Genomic DNA, 24,324 nt, shown 5'->3' on the forward strand with positions numbered 1-24,324 from the left:
ATGACGTCACAAAATTGCCACCAGGATTTGTATCATTTTGGGAGGGCGGAGTAGGATAACGTGGCAACTTTTTAAATATCACGCAGAACACCTGCAGTGGAACACTTTCTTCTTAGCAAGTTAACAAAATTAGTGCGAACAAATATAATTGACGTAATTAGCCTACTTATTATGTGGTTATTTTGTACACAACACGTAGTCTATCTGTTTCGCTATTTTACTTTGAGTGTGTTTAATGAGTCCATTATTTTATTGGCTGCGTACCTTTCAAGTTAGTGGAACTAAAGCAAAATTTATGTGGATAATATAGTTCTGTTAGGTATGGTGGGGAGGGAGAGTTAAATAAAAGAAAACGACTACTTTCGTAAGGATTTTTTTGTCCTTGAATGATGTCTCAAAGGTAATTTTTATATCTTCAAAAGTGTTGTTTCTTCTGGTTTCAAAGAACTAATACAACCTTTCTATGTACCGTTGTAAATGTAAATGGGTAGAGGTACGAACATTTAGGGAATAAATTTGGTCACAAGATAAAATGAAAATCTTCATACTCCTGCACTGTGCTCATGATTGAACCGCAGTTATGGACACGCCCCTCTGCGATAGTAAGCCAATGATGCCCGTTAGAAGAGAACTAAGCGAATCAGGTAATGCCGATTAACTATACCAAAAAAGGTTTCTCACTAAGAAATCAGCCAATAAAAATAAAAACATCGGTAGAGAAAAAATAATGCTGAATTTTAGCCTGACTCAAAATGAATTCGCGAAATCTCCAAATCTCTATTAGTGTGGTATTTGAACCATATTCTGGGCTTACTGAAGCCGCCGCGCGTAGTGGCGCGGCTAAACATCGCATTTCTCGATGTTTCGGGCGTCGGGTCGACCCAAAATTACGCAACTAGTCACAGCCGCTCTCATTGGTTCGAGAAGGGCGCCCCAGGTACTTAAGCAGCGACGCCGGTCTCAGCGGGTGTTCCGAGAGTTCGGAGAGTTCCGCGAATAAAGGGAAGTGCGACATCTGCGAAGAGGGTGAGAGAACCCCCCCCCCCCCCTCCCCTAGAGCGGCGCGACGCGGAGTGCCGGGATCGAGAGTGCAAACTGAGTGGCGCGAGGCTGTGTGTGTGAGGACAGGCGCAAGGTAAGGGGCTAACCACTGTCGAGCCTAGCTCCAGTGAGGAGTGCGAACTGCGGAAATTGACAGACATTGAGTGACATGCGAATAAACCTTTCTAAGTGTCCATGATTGGTGATCGGTCATTTTTAATTACAATTATTTATTAGTAATGTAAACATTAGTAATTAATAAAACTGTAATAAAACTTAATTGGGCTATCCTTACGATCTCAGTTCTCCCTATATTAGTTAGTAAGAGTATAGACCTATAGCATTCGTCTTAAAACTCTTCAATTTTTAGTTTATCATACAGTAAATCAATAAACTTCCCAAAACCATAGAAACTTAAGAGTTTTTCACTGTTTTTAGGAAAACTCATTTTTATTGAGATATGAATGATATACTAAAAATAGAGCGTTTGTAGACGAAGGACATTTACGAACGATTTATCCAAAAGTTTATAATATATGATTTCATGTTTTCAATACATGCTACGATTGACATAAAATTTTACCTCTTATATCATTAGCGCCATTAAATAAGGGTAATGTTTAACAGACAAATATATTTTATAAACAAATAAATAAATATGGGTATATTATGATTTTTATAAAAACTAGCCGTGTGACTGATGGGAAAGTATTTGAACCTCATTTTTTTTTAAGAATTCCCAAAAAAACACTGCTACAACGTAGTTTTATTTATAAACAGCAATCCAGGAACACCAAATTCCATATTTCTAACTTCAAAAATGTAAAACTTCCATGAAACCATTTATCCCCTTTTTAACCCCCTATGGGATGAATATTCAATATTTCTTTCTTAGTGCTCACTTAAGTTAAATAAGGAACTACAAAATTTCATGCTGTGCGTTGTCTTTCAGTCAGTCAGTGTTGGAGTTTTATCAAGTAGATTATGTGCAAATAATACGTAATATTAGAAGCAAAATAATTTAGGGAGCGTGATATTCACCAGCAAGCGCATTCACTTAACCCTTTCTCCCGCGGTCACTGTATGCAAATGATTAATATCTTCTTGTTGATCATTGCCCGGGCATTTTCCGTCGCGCGGCGTGACATGCCGGCCAAGGAGAACAGCCTTGTCGATACGCGGCCGGCGGAGGCAGGTACTGTTCACTGCTCGCTCGGCGGAGAAATATTCAGCTCGTGTTGTTAGCCGGCAGCGCTCTTTCTCTCTGTCAGGCCGCGCGTGTCAAACACCGCGTAACTTCGCGTGCGGAGTGTTCCGTGGATGTGGGCTGGTAGCTGCCAGCAGTGGCGGATCCAGGATTTTGGTTTGGGAGGGGCTTGACCCAGCTGAGGCTAGGCATTATCAAGGCAAACACTAAAACAATTGTGGACCCAGATGCTTTTGGAGGGGGCTTGAGCCCCTTAGCCCCCCCCCCTTCTGGATCCGCTACTGGCTGCCAGTGAAACTCTTTATCACTCTTCACAGAAAAAAAAAAATTTCTGAACTTTTACAAAAGATTCCTTTGGAAACCAGTTTCCAAGAAGTAGTCTGTAATAGTACAAGGAATATATTATAATGCTATGGTTATTTTTGCATGTTCGAAATACGTTTTAATACCTACTGAGTATTTATTACGAAAATTGGCACATAATATTACATTTTAATTGATGCTTGATTCAAGCATATATATTTTTTTTAACCTTGGAAAATATAATCAACATTAAAAAATTTAACTTTATTTTTTTTTTTCGTGGAAAGATTTTCAAATAACTTTGAACTGTTGGAAGTTCTGGAACATTACAATAAAAGCCCGGGTAATAATCCGAACCCAGTATTGCTGCGAACACTATTTTGTAGTGATGCGGTAGTTTTCACGTAAATTTACAAATTTGTACAAATAGCTGTAATTTCACACGAATATATCTGTTCCGTTAAACAAAAAATCTACAGTGTAACGAGCAATCACAATTTTTCGCGAAAAATACATTCCCCAATCATAGCATTGGTCATGCGCGCCCAAAAGGGTCGGTGAAAGACACCCTCGCCTAGCACAAAGGCAGCCAAATAACAATTTACCATCCTTAGAGTGTGAGGAAAACATTGAAGCTTAGCATGTTGGTAAAATAATATCGCTAAATATTAGTGTCTCTACACACATGACTAGAGACCGGCCAAATTCGGTGTCTTCTGTTCATTTGATGCTGTCTTCTGTCAGGATTGTGTATTTTTGGATCATATGAATAGTTTGATGTTGTGATGCTGGGATTGGTTTATTGTACTTTGGGACGTTTCATATTTCACATTTTCTAATCATAATGTCATTCGTATATGTAATCATATTAATACAAATACCTTAAATAAAACACAACATATTTTGCATGTCTCTATATACATGAACATATGCACAAGGATTTTGCTAGTTCATTCGGTAGCGAAGTATACTTGAATCGTGTGCACATCTGTTTAACTTTGATGATTGGCCCACTGTTATTTTAACACGGCCTTGACATCCTTGATCCAGTGACGAACCAGGAAATAAAGGCTGCCGAGAATTGTGCAATCAAGTTTAAAGTCTGAAAAGACTAACTTTGGTTTCAGCCAATCAGCTTGAATATAGTATATGTATGCATGTAAATTTAGGATATATGAACCTGCAAAGTTATCGTTTTTATCTGGTTTCAGGGAAGGCTTCCCCAGTGTTATACGAGTTACTAAATCCGACTACTTCTTTCACATTTCATCTCACACGGGATTCGATATTGTGAATTTAGTAAGGCTTTTTACTGTCTTAAATTTCTTCAGATCTTATGAAATTGCTTGATATTGCCATTTCACTCCGTGTTTTCTTTAATTTTAATTTAAGTTTAATTTAAAATGCAATTTCAATTATTCCTTTCTGTACGTAAAATAACACAGTACGCTTCAACATGCCCAAGAATGTCTTACATTAAAAACAAATAAGTAGCATTATTAAATTTCAAGTAACATATACTTGGATGTTCGCAGCATTTTCATCAACTGGCGTGTGTTTGTCTGTCCCGAGTCACTGTGTATACCTGGTATCAATTATCTAACCTTATCCTACTAACCTATAATTTGCCAACTAAAATTTTTGCATAAATGGCGACGAACGAAACTGTACCAAGGTAAATAAAAAAAATGCGTGGGACTATTAACGTGTAACAAGTTCGTGGAATTTTTCGTAATCTGAAAGTGGAAACTTTCATCCCGCGGTGTTTATTACGCTGCGGTTGAAACGAGTCGTTACGTGAACGCATTTAAGTGGTTCCGATATCTGCCATTTACGGCAGGATGGGGCCAGGTGTCCACAGGGATTGAACACTATGAGAAACAGTGGGCCAGTTTTTCTAATAGCCCAACGCTAAATCAAACCTTGGAAAAATTAATTGAAGTTTTAAAGTATTTTATTTATATTTAAGAAATTTATTGTTTAGTATTTTTTTCGAATGCATGAAACCCTCAAATTGTTACTACTGTTAAACATGAGGTACAAAGTTTTAGTTCATTTTTATCGCGTGTTGAATCTTGGCAAAACGAAGAAGACATCATGGCGTAGTGAAAGTGGTCAGCGGTCTAGCTGAAAGGAAACTGATCTAGTGATAGGATATTTTTGGGAAATGTATGCGTGAATTTAATATGTACTCTGTGTGTTTTACTACGACATAAGACCAAACAACATCTATTTTTTCCCCCTTCACACTTCAACCGTTATATCAGCAAAATAAAACGTTAACAACAATAGAAAAAATAGCACGGCTAGTACTCCACATGCTGACGAAAAAATCCCCAGTCCTCATTTAAATTTGATTTATATTTTAACTATTTATTTAGTATCCTTCCTAAAAGGATAGCATTTAAACATAAATTTTATGAATTATACACATTATTTATTGTCTTGCAATCCGTTTATTGTAAATTTAAAAGCTTGACGAAACCGCATTCATGTTGGCCAAGTCTGCCATCTTGTACACAGAAAAAAAAAGTTCTGTACTTTTACAAAATATTCCTTTGGAAACCAGTTGCCAAGAGATAGTTTTTAATACTACAAGAAAGATATTATAACTTTGTACAACACATGGATATGGTTATTTTTGCATAAATAAATTTTGTTTATCGATATATACCTTACGAAAATTGGCGGATAATTTTATATTTCAATTGATGTTTCATTCAACAACCATGGAAAAAATAATAGAATATTCAATAATTGGAATTTATCTTGTTTTATTAGGCTTATTATCGTGTGCCGTTAATTTTGAAATGCTGTTCAGGGAACGATTTGCAAATAACTTAAACCAGCGGTTCCCAAACGGTGGGTCGCGATCCACTAGTGGGTCCCGGAAGGGTTACAGGTGGGTCGCGACTCGATCCTAAAACTATCAGTAACCATATAATAACCATAAGAAAAGATAATAAAAATCAAAACAAATCGAATTGTGTGAAAACACATATCTATTGTCAAATAAATAACTGGTTTACTACAAAGTACTTATATTTTGTCAACCATTTTCAAATCAGAACACATATTGTTAATCAATAATCAATCGGTAGCTTAAAAAAAGCATATATATGCAATATTTGATGGTAAAGTATATATACATAAGGAAGGGATACGATACAAATAATGGTTTTTTTTTTTTTTTTTTTTTTTTTTTTTACTCCTCCATGGACCGATAGACCGGGGAAGTATTCCTATAAGGAAAGGTGGGTCGACAGCTGAAAAAGTTTGAGAACCACTGACTTAAACTATTGGAGGTGCTGGGACAACACAAAGCATAAATTTACGGGTAATAATCATAACCCAGTATAATTGCGAACACTATTTTGAAGTGATACAGTTGGTTTCGTGCAAATGTACAAATTTACAAATATCTATAACCTTGCACCATTATTTCTGTTCCATTTACAACAAAAAAAAACGTGAAGATTTAATAGCATTGAGTGTCCACTCTGTACTAGTACTTGATGTACTCTGTGGACGTCCTCTAGATGTACTCTGTGGACGTCCTCTAGATGTACTCTGTGGACGTCCTCTAGATGTACTCTGTGGACGTCCTCTAGATGTACTCTGTGGACGTCCTCTAGATGTACTCTGTGGACGTCCTCTAGATGTACTCTGTGGACGTCCTCTAGATGTACTCTGTAGTCGTCCTCTAGATGTACTCTGTGGACGTCCTCTAGATGTACTCTGTGGACGTCCTCTAGATGTACTCTGTGGACGTCCTCTAGATGTACTCTGTGGACGTCCTCTAGATGTACTCTGTAGTCGTCCTCTAGATGTACTCTGTGGACGTCCTCTAGAAGGTTTCGCGACCGTTTCCCTAATCCCACGCAAACTCGCGCTTGAGCACACGAACGCACACACACACACAGAGATATATACATAGAGAGAGAGAGAGAGAGAGAGAGAGAGAGAGAGAGACCACAAAACACGCTCGCGGCCTTGGAACAAATCTGCATCACGCAGCGGGCAAAAAGGCAAACTGCTTTTCCTTTCGTCGGCTGCTCCCTGGTCGCGCTGACCTGATTCCGGAATTATTTATAGCGCTCAAATAAGTTAGGGATCTGAGGCCGCTTGCGAAAAAGAATTTGGCTTCGTTTTGCAGATAAAGCCCACAACGAGCCGTCTTCAGAATACGACGAGGTCGATCACGATATCCGTATTATTATATCTATAAAAAAATTCGAACCTACTTTGCACATTATTTTGGAACTATTGTAAACACTAATAAACACGGAGCTAGAATTTCCAGGAGACAGCGTGCTGTGACGTACTTGAAGTCACTTTCTAACCTCACCTTCGCCATATTGTTCCGCTAAAAACATTGCGGAAATGAAGTTTGACAACGTCAGATGAAGGTTAGTAATTTTTATTTAGATTAACCTTCATTGGAAACAGCCACTTTCAAGACAATATTTATTTTAAACTGTTTACACAATGGAAACCCTACACTTCAGACAATGTTTTGGGCGTCTAACCAATATGACCCAACAATTAGTTGAAGAAGGAATAAAAGGCTTCACACACTTTACATGTAATCATGCAGACATGGTCACCCCCTGAGATAAAACAACATTAAATGAAATATCGAACATAGAGAGTTATTAAAAAAAAATAGTCTATCGCATAGTTCCAAAACTTAACAGGCTACTATTGTTGTAAATTTGAGGCAGTTCTGCGTAAAATAATACTAATTAGCTCTTTGAGATATCTTGTCACGCAGCCTTAAATTTTATTTTTACCCGTCGTAAGATAATGTTGGCCAAGGACTTCCGTCGCTACTGTAAGATAACTTAAGTTTTATTTTAGAAATTCAACATTTTAATATTGTTTGGAAGCTTATTTTTAAGCCTTTGTGCTATAATCAACCAAGAACTGCAAAGAAGAAACAAAATATGTATGTATATATGCATTCATATTTTACTGTGATGAAATACTGAAACTAATTACATACAAGTCGATGATGATAATAGCGTAACAGCCACAAGCCCTCTTCAGCCTCCAGCCCGAAGCTGTCGAAAAGTCCTCCCGGGCATTGTAAGAAACCTTTCCCGTGGCTTGGTTTTAATTTCGTAACCGGTCTAAATCAGAGATTAGGAAAAGATCCAGACAGAGCATTAAGTCCATCTCTGGGTGAGAGGAAGTGAAACCTAAGGGGAGGGGGAAATCACTCTACTACACGTGCCAATATTGCTTCCGTATGTTTACAAATTTATCCGAAGTACTTGTATTTTTAAAACGCTGTAGATCTGTGTGAAATTGGTGGATTAACAAACACAAGTGTGTGTACATTGTTGATATCATTCACGTCTTATGATTCAAATCTAAGAGCTAACATATTGCTGGAATTTGAATAAGATTAGTAATATGATTAATTATTAATTTTTTATTTTATTTAAGAATAAACTATAATACAGCTGGAAACTGAACAATTTTTGTGTTCCTTCTATGATCATGAAATGGCCTCCCAGGCCATTAAATAAAAATATACCCTACTTACTAATTAATATTTTTAATATTCTGTTATTCGAACAAACTATCATTAAATATCACATCTTATGATTCACATTTAAGAGCTGGCATATTGCTGGAATTAGAATAAAATTAGTGATATGATGAATTTGCCGTTTAATTTATGGAAGATTTGTCAATCATTTAAACTAATATCAATATTATGAAGGTCCATTTCACACTTTTTAAACATATAAATATAAACATATTAACCGGTAATATTTTGATTTAACTTTCTTCTGAACAGCTTAACTACAATCGTGAATCCAAACAGGCTAGAACAATTGGTTCAAGTATAAACAAACGTCCGCCATATTCGTATGTAATAATTATAAAAAAGGGGGGGGGGGGGGGAGAAAGCGGCTTCCCGTCTGAATGATAATGCTCCTAATATCTGGTCTAAATTTGACAAAGTTATGATGGAATATGTAAGGGGCGAGGAGTACTAATCTCACGTCCAACCTACAAAGAAGGCCCGTTCCACAATGACACGTAAATGGAGATGGATTGTACGGACTAGCTCGGAAATGAATAGCTGTTCCGTTTCTATTGCTCCGTGCGACCAATGAAAGCTGAGATTTGGCTGCGTCGGTAGTTATATTTGTTTATGTTCTAAATATTTTAAAAAATTGTTTCAAGGACTTTAATATCTAGGCTTCCATTATAACTTTGTCATTTATTTATATTATTATATATATAAATTATGCCCGTGCTATAATATCGAAATACATTTTTTTTTAAATTAAATTAACGCTTCGTAACCTTGAAACTAAATATCATTGGTTGCGATTTGTTACGTCCCCGTGCATTGTGGAAGCAGCAGAGACGCGACATAGAGATGTTCAGGGAGATCCGTCTCCGTTTCCGTGCCACTGTGGAAGGGGCCGAAGGGTCTCCCACCCTGCTGGCTAGACTCCCACCGGGGTGGGAAAACCCCTCACCCCCACCCTGAACAGGCGGTCACTGCACGCCCCGAGTGCTTGCGCGATCAGGCAAGGAAAAGTCCAGGCAACAAATCTGCAGGTTGGTTTAAGTGGACTAGTTCTCACCTTCGCTTCAAGTCACGATCCTGCTCAAGTCTCCCGGAACTTGATCCCACAAGACGTCTGGCGCATAATACCCCATTTCTGCAAATATTAGTAGCCAATGAAACTTTACATTTCTAACGATTCTCCACCATCCAACATTTATATTTATATAATGTCGTTACTTTTTCATTTATACATTTCAAAATACCTAATTACCGTATCGGAGACGTGGCTTTATGTATGCTACATGATTGCAACCAAGCGAGTACTCAGGAAAAGGGATAGATAAAAAAAAATTCTTCCATCCCACCAACAAAAGGAATGTGTAAAATTGAAAGCAAACGTTGGGAAAATGAATTTCTGCGCACGCTGTTGATTGCAACTTGATTTTCTGTGTGCACGTTTAAGATATTATAAATTTAATTAAACCTTTATTTGTTTATTTAATTTCTCTAAATTATATCAACGCTTTAATGAATTTCTGCGCGCGCTGTTGATTGCAACTTTGACTTTCTATGTGTACGTTTAAGATATTATAAATTAAATTAAACCTTTATTTAATTTCTCTAAATAATATCAACGCTTTAATGCATTTCTGCGCACGCTGTTGATTGCAACTTTGACTTTCTGTGTGTACGTTTAAGATATAAATTAAATTAAACCTTTATTTAATTTCTCGAAATGATATCAACGCTTTAATACTTGTGATTTTTTTTTTTGGCATAGTTAGCAAGATTAAATTTTACGTATAGCATTTGTTTTGACGTTACCCGTGTTACTGGCAATATCTCTTAGCTGTGCCGCAGCGCGCTGCTATCGCCAGAAACAATGACGACCGACTAATGATGACATTACTGCGCCCCTCGACGATCGAACCGCCGATGCGATGCGAAACAAAAGAGGTACGAATTTAGGAGGCAGTGGTCGCCAAGAGCGAGTTTTTTTTGTGAGGAGAGAGAGAGAGAGAGAGAAGAGTGGGCGGTGAAATTACAGACTGCGAAGCCGCCCGCGACGCGATGAGTCATGCACCTGTCCGCGGAGCAAAGGATGTCTTCCTTTAACGCAATTACGTGGAAATTAGTATGTCGCCGGAGCTCCGCGGGATGTCTGCTGTCGTGTGTCCCATGCCTGGATTACGGTACCGAGTAAACGGCGCCCCTGATGCCAGGTTGTCACTACCCGATTTGCTAACATTATAAATTTTACGTTGTGTACCATCATTAATTATAATAAATTTTATTTATTTTTTTTTAGTTTTACTAGCTATTGATTTTTCTCACACCATAAAATAGTGTATATTTACAGTATTGTTAGGTAGATTTCAAAGAAATAATACCTATTGTAGCCGTTACCATGGTGCTACTTTCGGAAAATTTTTATATAGTTTTTCGCTTCATGGTCCATAGACCCCAAAACCATCGTAAACTCTAAAAGTTTATAAATATGGTCATGTAGCAAGGTCTGACAACTTCTTATCCTTCTCCTTGGCGAAACCCATCTGCCTAGTGTAGCTCGCTGCTGCTACTAAAGGCACTAATAACAGTTTAGTTTAGAACTTAGTCAATAGATGGCGTTGCCTTTAATTTGCAACGTGCTATAGTTTTGTGCGTCCGTCACGTCTTGCCAAAGTGTTACCTGCCTTTACTCAATGATGCTGAAGATTGGCGTACCGATTTTGCTGATGCTTAACTTTGATGCCGCCGAGACTGTGCAATCTATGGGAGTTTAAAATAAAAATATCCCGTTTCTCAAGTACGTGTCTTGAAACTCTGTAGTGATGTTCCTTCAGCTTGTTTGTAAAATATTGAAACGTATTTTTACCCTGTAATGCTACTAACAGGATGTAATGAAGATGTAGGCCACAGCAACCTGACTCGCTGCTACGGGGTTGCCGGGCTTGGTGATATTCGCTTAGTCACCGCCACCTGAGTGGTGACTCACTGCTTATCAACCCCGCCTGGCGGTTAATCTGACTCGCGGAGGTCGCGCACCGAGACGGCGCACACCAGCCAGACGCTCCAGGGTGACGGCTTGCTGTGACATCACGTCGCTCCACGGCCAACAGCCCAGAGAGAGAGAGAGAGAGAGAGAGAGAGAGAGAGAGAGAGAGAGAGAGAGAGAGAGAGAGAGAGAGAGAGAGAGAGACACACAGAGAGAGCTTCTCTCGCTCGGATGACGAGTAGGGCCATGCACTTACACGCGAAAAGATTTCCAGACCAGATGTGCGTTAAAACCTTGTATAATTGTCTGTGGTTGTCTGGGATTCTTTCAGGTATACACGTCAACTGTCAGAACACTAATCATGGCCACCCCACGTGTCCTGAATAGCCAAGCCAAACAGAGGATGCTTTATTGCGTCTAAAGAAAAGTATTACTTCAAAAAGTAACTGCTGTAAGTTTAGTATTTCCGTTTTGAAATTTTAACAACGGTTAAAGTTTTCTGAACCCTGATATTTTTCCTCTCGTGTGTTACCGAGGATGAAATCACAATAATTGTGCTGGACTGCTAACCCGCGTCACGCTCACAAGAGATGGCATCGCACAGCTTGTTCACTACTTTGACTTCTTGAAGACCGCGACATTGATACTGCGATTTCTTACATAACTCCCAGTTGTTCGCCGTCACCGAAAACAGTGCGTATCTCTTCAGACACGAGTATGGGTGGCGACCTTTTAGACGCGTTCATAAATTCGCCCTTTTTAAGCTGTTGGAACTACGTCCCTCGAAGCTTAATGGGCAACATTTTTCGTACTCCGAGTTGCCGACAGCGGCCATTTACAACTGACCTGAGATGTGGCAACATCCACGAGATGAACGCTTCAAGTATCCAGAGATGTTTTCTCGAGCCGAACTTTTTTTTTTTTTTACACTCGTTTCTCCTGAAACACGCAAACACAGCTGTTAAAACCCTCCGAAAATGAGCCTAATGACGACCTGGCGTTCAGAGGCAGCCTGCTTTACGGGAGCTCTTCTTAGTACAGGCTGTTTAGAAACACGGTAATCACGGTAAAATGTGCTTGCCATTTTTTTTTAACCAATTCCACCAGCAACAGCCATGAGTTCGGTTATGAATAATCCTGATTTTATATTCCAGAAACGTCGCAACTTGCGTCTTAAGAAGCCTACTGTTACAGGCAGTGATTTGTCACGAAACAATCTGTTCGCTTACTAGACTGCAATACGGTATTTCCGAGTCAGCTTTGTGATCGGCGGCCGTTCGCAAGAGGAGCCATTTTCTTATTTGGCCAGGACATCTAGAACGCGTTTGCTTCCGCACAGAATTGGTGTGATCCGTGTGTCGACATTGGTTATGCACCTGAAGGAAACTCAAAACAGTGGCGTGTTTCTTGTAACGAGCACACCGAAACAAGGCCATAGCTAATATCGTGCATTGGGTAGAAAGTGTAAGGTCCTTTTCAGACGAGGCGGTTTGGTTGATTCAACCAAGTTGCCTGGTTGACTGCCGCGTGAAGACTCTTTTTGGGCCGGCATCACACCAGGCAACTTGTGGAATCAACTTCTCTCCCCAACGGGAGTTCAGTACGAAGTTGGAATTTGAAGAAACAGGAGTTGAGTCCACTGATTGAGTTGAGATCATTCAATCTCAGCCTTCTCTCAATCATCAATTTTGGTTTTGGGGGGGGGGGGGGAGGATATTTAAACAAGTAGGCTAATCGTTTTATCGCATGCAAAATCACAGAACTATTAACTTAAATAACATTTGTTCTTTATATAGCAAACTTAAAATAAAAGTAATTATGGTTATTTAAGGAACATAGGCGCAACAGACACAGGTACACGCAGCAGTCCGCACACCGACCCACGACTAAAAAGAGCCTGCATCACTCGCCTCGCCAGAGCAGAGTATCAAATGAAATTAACCGAAAGAACCGGGAATCGAGTTTAGATCCCCCGTTGTTTTGAACACGAAAATCCACGAGTAGTTTCCCTCCTGGGGCAGGGTCTACATGGATGGAACTGGTCTGACACTCACAGGAGCCGGCTGCCCTGCCCGAGGGGCTTACCTGTAGTTCCGGCCGGCCTGGAGAGTGTGTGAGGTGAGACGAGATGGGGGTGTGGAGCAGCGACGGAATGAATTGGTGAGGAGGGGGGGGGGGGGAGCACCCCGAGGAAAACCCCAAAGGCCGCGGCAACGCCCGCCGCGTTTCCCGACTTGCGAAAACCCAGGTTTCGACCCCGCCGGGATTCGAAAACCCCGGTCACCTTGGTGCGAGGCGAGTGTCATGACCACTCGACAACGGCGCCTCTTCCCGGTTCTTTTACTACGTATGTCAAAAGTACCGGGAATACCCGGTTACCCACCTCGGTCAGCCTGAAGCTCTATCCACTCCTGAGTGTAGCCCGACGCACCAACTCGCGACAAACATTTTAAAAAACTTTTCGCTCGCGATTAATTAATGTAACCCAATAAAAAAAAATTTAATTTTTTTTTAAATTTTAATGTTTATTTATATAAATACCTTGCTCCTACTTTAGTATAGGCTGGCTGGCAGTCTGGCGGGAAATGACACAAAGTCGCCCCCCAAACCCAATGCGGACATTAAAGTCCAAACGCCCAACCCCCGCATGGTAGACTCTTTCTACTCTGTCCAACTCTTATTTCTGAACCATCCTCCATCCTTCTGTTTCCCGTAACCAACCTGCTTGTAATTAATGCATGAAATTTTACATCCCGCATGTAAGTGCCCGGGGTTTTTTCCCCTTGTGTCTGTGCAGGGTTTACCCGGGCCCAACTTATCTAGTTTTTAGTCTAGAGTTAAGACGTGAGGGGAGTTAGTTCTGGCTGGCCAATCCCCTCCTAGCACGCGATGTATGCTCTCTTTCCCTCATGCATGGCTGACACCCTGCACGAGTAAAGCGTATGGGCTTCGACCTGAGGCGCGCTTAGTCTCCTCCCTAACCCGAACCCCTTCCAAACAGTGGCGTAGCCAGGATTTGTGTATGAGGGGTGTTAAGAAGCATGCGCCCCCCCCCCCCCCCCCCGTATTAAAGTGGGATGTCCGGGGGCCCTCCCCCGGGAAAATTTGGATTTTAATGTGTAAAATAGTGCTATTTTTAGCAGTTTTCGGTACTTAAATTTAAATATTGTAATGGTAAAAATTTTATTAATTTTTAATATGAAATTTGTTTGAGTGGTGAATAAGAAATTTAATTAAAGATTTGGGGCTAAGGCGGGGTTTGAACCCCTAAACACCCCCCACCCCTGGCTACGCCCCTTCTTCCAAATACATTAAGTTTCTAGTTATGTTATGAAATGAAACCCCGCAGCTGCCGAGTTGCGGCGGTCATGTGATCCCGCGCCGCGCCGACGACAGCAGATCCCCCCCCCCCCCCAGCAACCCGACGGCCTGTGCCAGTCCCCTCCGCGGCTGCACCCGTTGCGTAACGCGGCCGCTGCCTGCTGCCTGCGAACACGAACTGCAAGCAACAAGAGCAACAAGATCACCCCACAAGAATTTCCCTCTCCTAGTCCGAACGGACATGCCTAAACTACGTCGGACCCGTGTCCGGGGCCGCAGCCAAGAGTTTGTGAAGTAAGGAGTCTCACTAGCTCATTCGACATCCTTTACATTTATATTTAAACCTGCATACACACTTCATTGTTTTCCCCCCCTGAAATGTTAAAATGTAAAATATATATACGTATATATTTCTTACGTAAACAAATTTTTTTTTCAAATTTTTTTACGTGTTTTAAAATACTGGGGAAAAAAATTATACTGAAATCGACCAAATTGTTTAGTATTTATAAAAAAAATTATACAAAAAATGGTAGGTTTTTATAATAAGTATCGAATTTTTTTAAAAAAAAGTGTATCTTGAAAACTAAGTGTATCGCAATGTTTTTTGGGGTAGATAGATGTCTCATGGTCTGCACTATTCACGAACTATTCATGAAACCAAAACAACAAAAAAAAACTATGGTAATTTTATATTAAATAAACTTGTGGTCTTAAACTTATGTTAGGCACTGTATTCTGTATAATGGCATTTTTGGAATTTTAAAATTAAAATTGTCTGACACACTAAAATATCAGGAAATAGTAGTAGCATTTTGGTACTCCAACGTTTACACGTGGAATTTTTTTCCACTGTTCTCATCTAATGCAAATTTTTGTGGAAGACAGTGGCAGTTCAGTTGTACCAATGCTTCCGAATCTATCAAGAAAAATGTAAGGTCACGCAGATTTTTTTCCGACCTCATTTTTATCAAATTTCCAAGTAAACCCACGGCTATTTAATAACTGGTGTTAGTTATATTTCTAAACAACCTTTCTCATTGCTATTTTTCTCTCAAGTTACGTCATTGAATGTAATGAAAATAAAAACCCTTAACAAATAATAACCTAACAAAAAAAATCCCACGCTCTAGCGCGTAACGAGATCCCTGCTGTATTGCTGGCCGTCTCGTGTCAGTGGGCACACACCTGGTCGCGGTGCTTCGCTTCTCCTCTCCTCGCTTCGCTTCGCTTCGCTTCGCTTCGCGCCAGTAGGTGCGCGCCTCGAGACCGAAATACGGTAAAAGCACACACCCATCTGCCTTCAGCGTTTCACGGCGAAAATTTTTAACGTTACAGCGTCTAATAAATCGATGAACGCCGGCTGCACGCACGAAAAAGTGTTCCGTTACGCACATTGTTCCGTTACGCTCATTGTACGCTTGCGCCGCATCTATCTCTCTTCCACTCGATTGGCCTGTGCGTCCGAGGAGAAGAAAGACAGCGGCGGCACACAACTTACATCTACACGTGAACTATTTCGTCGACTGTTTATAAAGTGAAGTGAAAAGTTAATGTGCTTATTACAACAACAATTTCGGCAATAAAGGTTAATTATTCTTGCATTTTAAAATTCTGATTCCTAGTATAATTTCAAGTATTTATTCTTTTATTATTAAAAAAAAGTAGCATATGTCGGTGAGTTCAGTAATAATAGGTTATGTTAGATATTTGATTACAGTTTATTTATTTGAAAACTTGTTCATAATTATATTTAAACGAAAATTTAATGTGGTTTCCATTGCTCATTACAACAACAATTTCGGCAATAATGGTTAATTATTCTTGCATTTTAAAAATCGGATTACTAGTATAATTTCAAGTATTTATTATTTTATTATTAAAATAAAAATTATTCAATTTTATTCATAAAAAGTATGCAATCATTTCATCAATGTTTTGTTATGACGTTGTCACGTTAAACTATCGTCCGTAAACCGACTTTACAGACAACCATTTTTTGAATCGTGAGCATTCGCCAGGTGAGGTGTCGTTGAACTGTCCAGCTCTCGAGTGGGGATGAGAGAAGACGCGGTGCTCCGTGTTCCCCGGAGGAGGATAAGGCACGCCTTCTCGACTCGACACACACACACGTGTGTCTTGGAAGCACCCGCCCACGTATCCCGATGCTCTTAGCAAGGTGACTTTTGCCCGCACCTCGCCCCATTTCGCAAGCCGGCGCGTCGGGTCGGGATCCGGTTCGCAGAGGAGTTGGCTGGGGAAGGGGGGAAAGGGTTGGGATGGAGGGAAAAAAAACAAACACACACACCTATTCGTGCAGCAGCAGCAGCATCATCGGCAGAGCCGGCGAGGTCGTGAGACGATCTTCCACGTAGCGGTCGTAAATAGCGGCGTCGCCGAGCGGGGCAGAGCTGCCTGCGTCGCGGCGAAGGGTCTCCCGAAGGTCTTCCCGAGGAACCGACCTCGCACTTTTATCGCGTCTAAGACTGGCTCGTGACCGCGCGCGGGTGGGTCTCGCGTCCCGTTGCAAAAAGTCACCATGTTTGTTCGTCTACTGATCTCTGGAGAATGCCATTTATCGCACACAATTCTTGCGTCATGGTAGTTTGCAGGCAGGGACGTTAACTAGAAGAGGGCAGACGGGACTTGTGCCCCGGGCGCCGCATTTGGGGGGGGGGGGGGGGGAAGGGGTGGAGGAGTGCGCTGAACTGGCAGAGTAAGATTTTTTTTCTTGAATATCGCAGTGTTAGAACACAAAAATAAAATGTTGGACGGCAGATGAACTGAGTTATTTGTATTGAAAGATACAAACATGTACATCGTCAAATGTTGTTTTTAAAAAAAAGTTTTTTTTTTGCGTACGATCCAACTTGCGATGTATTAAAAATTAAATTACTGCAAATAAATATATTTATTTAATATCTAAGTTGAATTACAAATATTGGAAATAGTGGTGGCGATATTAGGTGTTGTCGAAAAAAGGTTTGGTTTATTTGAAGAAGAAAAAAACGGGCGCCAAGATGAGTTCTTTCCCCGGGTGTAAAATAGTTTTTTACGTCACTGTTTTCAGGACATTGTTATTATCTTGACTAATATTTGAAAGAGAGACTGTGTCACAGTTTGGAAGAAGTAAACTCGAAAAACTACTCTACCTATGTCGAAAACCTTTTCCACTGTTATAAAGCTACGTTATTCCCGATGGACACAGGCTGTTTTTTTTCTTCTTTCCTAGCTAATACCTGATAAAACCTGATTTTACCGGTGCAAATACGTATAGAAAAATAGCCATATCGCAACTGTGCTTCCGAAATATGCACTCTTATACAACATTTTCTCTCTTATACATAATGGCACAGTTCCTTATGGAATGTTCTGTATTTAGTACTAGGTGTCGCTAGTGAGTCCTATTGAGCGGTAAGAGACGAACAGCACAGTTAGCCATTGACGAGCCAAGCTCCAGTAGGGAGAGTAAATAGTGGACCGATTAAACCGAGATCAGTTCTGTGGACAGACATTTAGATTGTTATAATTTAGTGAAAATGTATAAATACTAGTTAATAAATAAATTAAACTTAATTAATTTTGGATATACTTTTCGTACCTGTATTCCCACATGTAAAAATAAGTACTTTGGTAGAGTTGAGCCCGGAATGAAATTAATCCAATAAATATTCATGGTCCTTGTCTAAGACAAAATGAGCCTACGATAATGCCTTGTTTCATGCATGTGAGGAATAGTCCTTTTTTTTTTTTTTTTCCAGAAACGAAACACCTCAGCTTACACAGAACCAAGTTTGCCCTTTATCCATTAGTCTTTAGCGTAAAAGGTACCTAGACCTATAGATATACCAGAAAAACTGTATTTTTCTACTAGCGAGTACCTGGCATGCGTTGCAAAGGCACTCGTCACTCAATGTGTATTGAAACACACACATTGTTATGTCACACATGGACTGAAATGTAACTGTCTGTATTTGATTCGATTCAATTCAATTCTGTCATGCGTGCGCACACATACACCGACAACACATGAACTGACGCTAAACTATATGAAATACATTTGTTGAAACGACTCGCGCGCCACCTGTTGTAAAATGTTTGTACTGATTCATAAAACCTTCGCGGGTATGCGCACAACAACTCACCAAACATTCATCGCAATCGGATGAATGATGTAGAAACTTATACGAAACAAATAAACAAAGATTACATAGGAAAAAGCTTTTCCTCTAATAATTTTCTCCTCGTGGCATATTGAAGAGGTCAGTATTTATAATTTTGTATGGTTTTGAAAATAAATGAATGTTTCATAGTGATCGATGAGAGCTGTGTAGAAAATAAGCAATACTTTGAATTTCACCCATTTATTTTAGCGGCCTTGCAGCCGTTTACGTCAGACGGGAATATTTTGCTAAGTTTAGCAAACCACGAGTTGGGCGAGAAATTATTTTACGTGCTGTCTTGATGCACAATAATAATTAATGCCTGCATAAAAAAATATTCATTATAATTTAAAACGCGTAAGCGATGACAAAATAACACATGACCGTGCGGTACCATAATCCTCCTAAACCCAGACGTTCTGAAATGACGTTAGTAATTTCAGCGGCGTGCCGAGAATAAAACAGTAACCGGTCGATATATCAGCGCGGGACGACGCTGGAAGCCCCGTGGCCAGACAAACTTGACGACAGGCTCCGGGTACGTATATCTCACACCGTCCTCCCCCCCCCCCTCCAAACTTCGTGTCCAGCAGTAACTTGCGAAGCAGGGCCCGTCTAGTCTGGTGGTGAGGTGCTACGCTCGCTGGTGCTTCTATCGCGGTTTTGCTTCCAAGCGCAAGGCTGTGAACTGTCGTCCATAGGACAACCATAATATTATTTTGCGAAGAACTGAGGATAAAAGTGTAATGCAAGTCCTTCTAGTGTTTTCAAGAATCTGTACCGGTGTGTTTAATGACTAAAAATTACTCTGAAAACTTGAGTTTCATTAATTTTTTATCACTCCCCAAAAATTACGGTTTAAAATACGAAATTCGGAAACAGAACTACTCATCTGCCCTCAGGAATTCTTAGATGCTTTTATGTGAACGGACACCACTCAAGACACGTTGAGCAGTTGTCAGATCGAGTGGTTTCTTCTGGAGCTGTGCACATCGTATGTGGTCCCAGGTAGGCTGGGTATTGAGCTCTCGTGGACGAGCTGCCACGAGAAGATATTATGGCTTTGACGAATATCTATATCACGTTTTGCAGTGTCTTTTGTCTCTTTTCAACTGTTGTGCTGAATTTTTTGGGTTCGGCATTTTTGTGCTGTCATCATTTGTGGTTTTTTTTTCGTTCTGTTAGTCCATTTTTATTTGTTTTTCTTTGTTTGTTACCATATTCCTGTTGTGGAGTATTGTGTGGCGTTAAATCCTGACAACAGCAATTTTTTGCCAAATTTGTGTTTTTTGTCATTTGTGTTTTTTTGTAGTTTTCTTCTACAGACATAGCTACATGTGCTAAGGCAATGGCGTATGTCCAAAAGCTTACATCAAGTAACACCACCCATATGTAGCATTTGAAAATTATGATTTTTATTCTCGTCTTTTGTTATTTGTCCTTTCTCGGAAATACTTTGCGTTGTCTAATCATGTTGCATTTGACGTCAGCTGAGATTGGCTTGCTCACCGTGTGTTTAAGTAAACATTTTTGTTGTCGATTCCTGAAGTGTTTTTTCGATAACAACCAGTGTAAACCAGCAAATGTTTATGTCCAAGAAGTTATGTTAAATCAATCCTCAACATTACAAAAATCATTCACATTATGCATAAGTTACTGAAATTTTTCAGTAACGAGTTATTATGTTGTACAGAATGTTTAAAACCTATTCATGCGATTTCACAAGCCAAAAATATTGACATGAATAAATATATACGCTTCGGGTGGATATTAATATATACATATAAAATTGGCACTGCTACACAGAAAAACCTTTAAAGTACCTTTACAAAAGATTCCTTTGGAAACTTGTTGCCATGAAGTAGTTTGTAATATTACAAGAAATATATTCTAACCTTGTGCAACAAATGGCTATGGTTATTTTTGTACTTATGAAATAGGTTTTTCGAGAGAATACTGATGTTTCATTGGTAGTGACATGTAAAATTCGCGATTTCAAATCCCTAAAGGATAGACTCCATGATCCTCTATGCACTCGTGCAAATTACATCTCCTGATTGGTTACCGACTCGTAACACCTGTTGACTGGAATGATCGTGATTCGCTAATTCTTCTGTTAAAGATTTTTCATTGGCCCAGAGTCCTTCAGATAAATTGTGGCCCAATCACTGAAGCAAAATAATGTCAAAAGTATTTGGACTCTATCCTATCGCAAAATGAATCCGCGAATTGTACAGGTCTCTATTCATTGGTGTGGGCTTCACTTCCGAACGGCTTTTTATGGCAGCTATCACGCAAAAAAGAAACTGTTACAAATAAAGCAGGCATTCTCCTCACGGATAATGCCACTCAAGAGTGTGGCCACAGCTGGAGTGTGTAAATAGCGGCCGTCAGTATTTTCGAACTCCTCATCGGTTGCCTTATGACCGCGCGCAGCTATTAATTGTTACGTAAAAAAATTCCAACAGAAACGTATCTGTAGCAACACCTGAAATACGTTCATCAATTAAGGAGTGATTTAACTAGTTGCCTCCATATAGCGCGGGGAAAGCTACGCCTTTCTCGACATTAGAACTTGAAACTAATTTGTCAGAATACAATTTCCAGGTCACAATAACGGTGTTAACTTCTAATTAGGTGGAAATATTTTTGGAAATTTTATTTTAACTATATATATATGTGTGTGTGTATGTATGTATGTATGTATATATGGCAGATTTTATTCAGAATTATTAGAACTATAAAGCGGTACTTTCTTCAAATTAAATTATTAATAAGTCAGATCTCTTATTCTTATTGGAGTTATCAGACCCCAATAACCTTTGAACTAGTCATTAGTTATTATAAATATATATTTAATGTTACCAACGTCACATGTAGGTGGTCCCTTGGGTTATTAATTACGATTACCATAGTTTCCTATTTAAAAATATAAGGTAACCACAGTTTTATACAGCTTGCGGCAACCAATACGAGGATCAGGGACATTTATTTTTCGCGAAAAAATCTGATAGCTCACTAGATTGCAATAAAGCAAGCACGCTCTAGTGATTGTTCCCTTGTAATTGGCGGCCGTCTGTAGGAGAAGCCATTGCCCTGTTTGGCAGTGCCATTCCGAACTGGATGGCTGTAATTGGTGTGCTGACAATAGACATCTGTCTGAAAGAAACCCAGCTATCCACGAAACAGACAATGCTACAGAGTTTTAACGCAAATCTGGTCTGGAAATCTTATCGCGAAAAGTGCATTGCCCTTACGAGGATCTAAAAATCTTTTCATCAATAACAAAAGGCAAGGTTGTGTCTTTAAGATGGTTAATCAAGTAGGTTTCATACTTTACTCTAATTAATTATTACAATTTTTACCTTTTTAAACCCGAAGGGTAGCGGGAATTTTCAACTAGGTCATGGGTAGGAAGGAAAAAAACATTACAGAACGTCGCTATACCTGAAATAACCCCAAGCGCAGTGCAACTTTTTAGATAAAACCTGTTACTGTTACATTCAGAATACTTTATTGACACGTGGTTGCATTACCAGACACTCTTAAGTGAGTATTGCGACAGTCTGAAAGTAAGTTTACAAGCACGGTTCGAGTCAGCGAAAAAAAATATTCGTAACTGGAATCGACGAAAACCTGTTTGCTAAGCGGATGATTGTTCCTGTGCGTCACCTGATTTACACTTGACGTGCTCTTAGCCTGCAGAACAGTTCGCTGTTCCGCAGTTTACACATCCCCAGAGCATGACTGTCTCTGATTCACCTCATGACATGCCTCTGAAACAATCCGATTAAACATACAGATATGACGAAATACAGTCGGGTTATACAGTTATTGGAAACAACGCCTTTAGGCCATTTTTTTTAAAAGTGATATTTAATCCTAACAATCACCAACTGATTCTAGGGAAACATTCATAATTTTATATTGATTAAAAAAAATCAGGCGATGCGACTAGTTTCTTGTTACGATTTGGTTTCTTGCCTATTAAAAAAAAGTACTGTTTTATACACAGAGGCACAAGAATTTTGCGGAACCATTCGGCAGCAAAGTAGAATTTAAACACATATACATGCTGTGCGTTTTTGACCAAGTTCTCTCAGCACGCCATGAAACTCGCCGAGCCAGAGTGCAGTTCGGTCCAAAAGATGAAACGTCTCTGACCTTGGTAACGCCCAATGAGCACACTTAAGGGGCCCGCCTAGTCAGAAGTGTATCTCGTGCTAGTGAGGCCGTATTATAAGTGCGACGCTCACTGGTCCTTCTAGCGCGCTGTCACCTCTAAGCGCAAGGCTGAGTCTTCTCGCCAAGTCTTCTCGTCGTGCACAGGGCAACAATGAGACATGAGCGGTGAAATGAAGATACAGGTGTAATGCATGTCCCCTGAATGCTTTCAAGAATCTGTACCGATTGTTTCATGCCTAATAATTAGTATTCTGAAAACACGCGTTTTAGCCATTTTAACTTTTTAAAAAATACAGTTTGTAAACGAAATACGGAAAAAGAACAACTCCTTCGCCTTCAACGTATTCTTAAATGTTTTTAGTAAACAGACACCGCTTTGATATCTTGAGACCATTGTCTTTTGAGGCGTCCCAACGTGGAAGCCTGTGATTCGGCACAACTTTGGTTGAGGGTTTCTCGTTGGACCAGAATCATCCAGACGAGTTGTGAGCCAACAGCATGGGCAGCACTAAGAACAACGTCTTTAATTTTAGACTATCGCGGAATTAACCTGGGAAATTTTCCGATCTCTGGTCATCGTGGACTCGTGAGCCAACTGAGAACCAGTGACTAAGAAAAACTTTGGCATGCTTGACCCTTATCAATACTTCTCTATGTCAGCAGCTAACGAATAGTAGAACGAATATTTTGGCGTATTCATATAAAGTTATATTTCACAAAAAAACTGAACGCTCATTAGACTGCAACAAGGTATGTCCGCGCTAATGGTTTATTTTTTCTGCAAGAGAATCCGTTGTCATATTTGGCTGGGCAATTTAAGGGCGTGTTTGCTTCCGCACTGGATGGCTGTGATTGGTGTGCTGACAGTGCACACGTGCCTGAAATAAACCCAGCCAACAATCAAGCACATACAATGCTATAGAGTTTCAACACACAGCTGGTCTGGAAATCTTTTCGTGAAACGTTCATGGTCCTACTAAGAACTTAAGACGCATAATTATGACCATGTTTACGTTTTGTGAATAGATTTTTCATACCAGCTGTGTGTTAAAACCTCGTAGCATTGTCTGTCTGTCAACCATCCAGTGCGGAAGCGAACGCGTCCTGAATGGCCCGGCCGAATAGGACAATGGCTTCTCTTGCAGACGGCCGCCAATTACAAGGGAACAATAGCTAGCGCGGGCATACCTTATTGCTAGGGGCATGCAGATTTCGCGAAAAGATTTCGAGACTAGATGAAAGTTAAAACACTGTAGAACCGTCTGTGTTTCGTGATTGGGTGAGTTTCTCCCAGGTACTTATCGATTGTAACAACACCAATCACGGTGATTCAGTGCGGAAGTAAACGCGGCCTGAGTGGCTCGGTCAAATAAGGCAACGACTTCTCTCGCAGAAGTCCGCCAATAACAAGGAAGAATGCGCTGGTGCGGGTGTACCTTGTTGCAATCTAATAAGTGTTCAGATCTTTTCGCGAAAAATACCTGCCCCTACTTATTGCAGTCTGAAGAGCGGTCAGATTATTTCGCGAAGAAAACATGGCCAGGAACTGGAAGGACTCGCGGACTCACTGACC

At 40.1% G+C, this 24,324-nt stretch overlaps 1 protein-coding gene across 2 annotated transcripts in view; it reads right to left on the bottom strand.

Annotated features, from left to right (window-relative positions):
• LOC134537730 (uncharacterized) overlaps positions 1-24,324 on the bottom strand; it is a 316,852-nt gene that overhangs the window by 242,149 nt on the left and 50,379 nt on the right. The window lies entirely within an intron of this gene.

This window comes from Bacillus rossius, chromosome 12, assembly GCF_032445375.1.
Source record: "Bacillus rossius redtenbacheri isolate Brsri chromosome 12, Brsri_v3, whole genome shotgun sequence".
In the NCBI taxonomy this organism is placed as follows: domain Eukaryota; kingdom Metazoa; phylum Arthropoda; class Insecta; order Phasmatodea; family Bacillidae; genus Bacillus; species Bacillus rossius.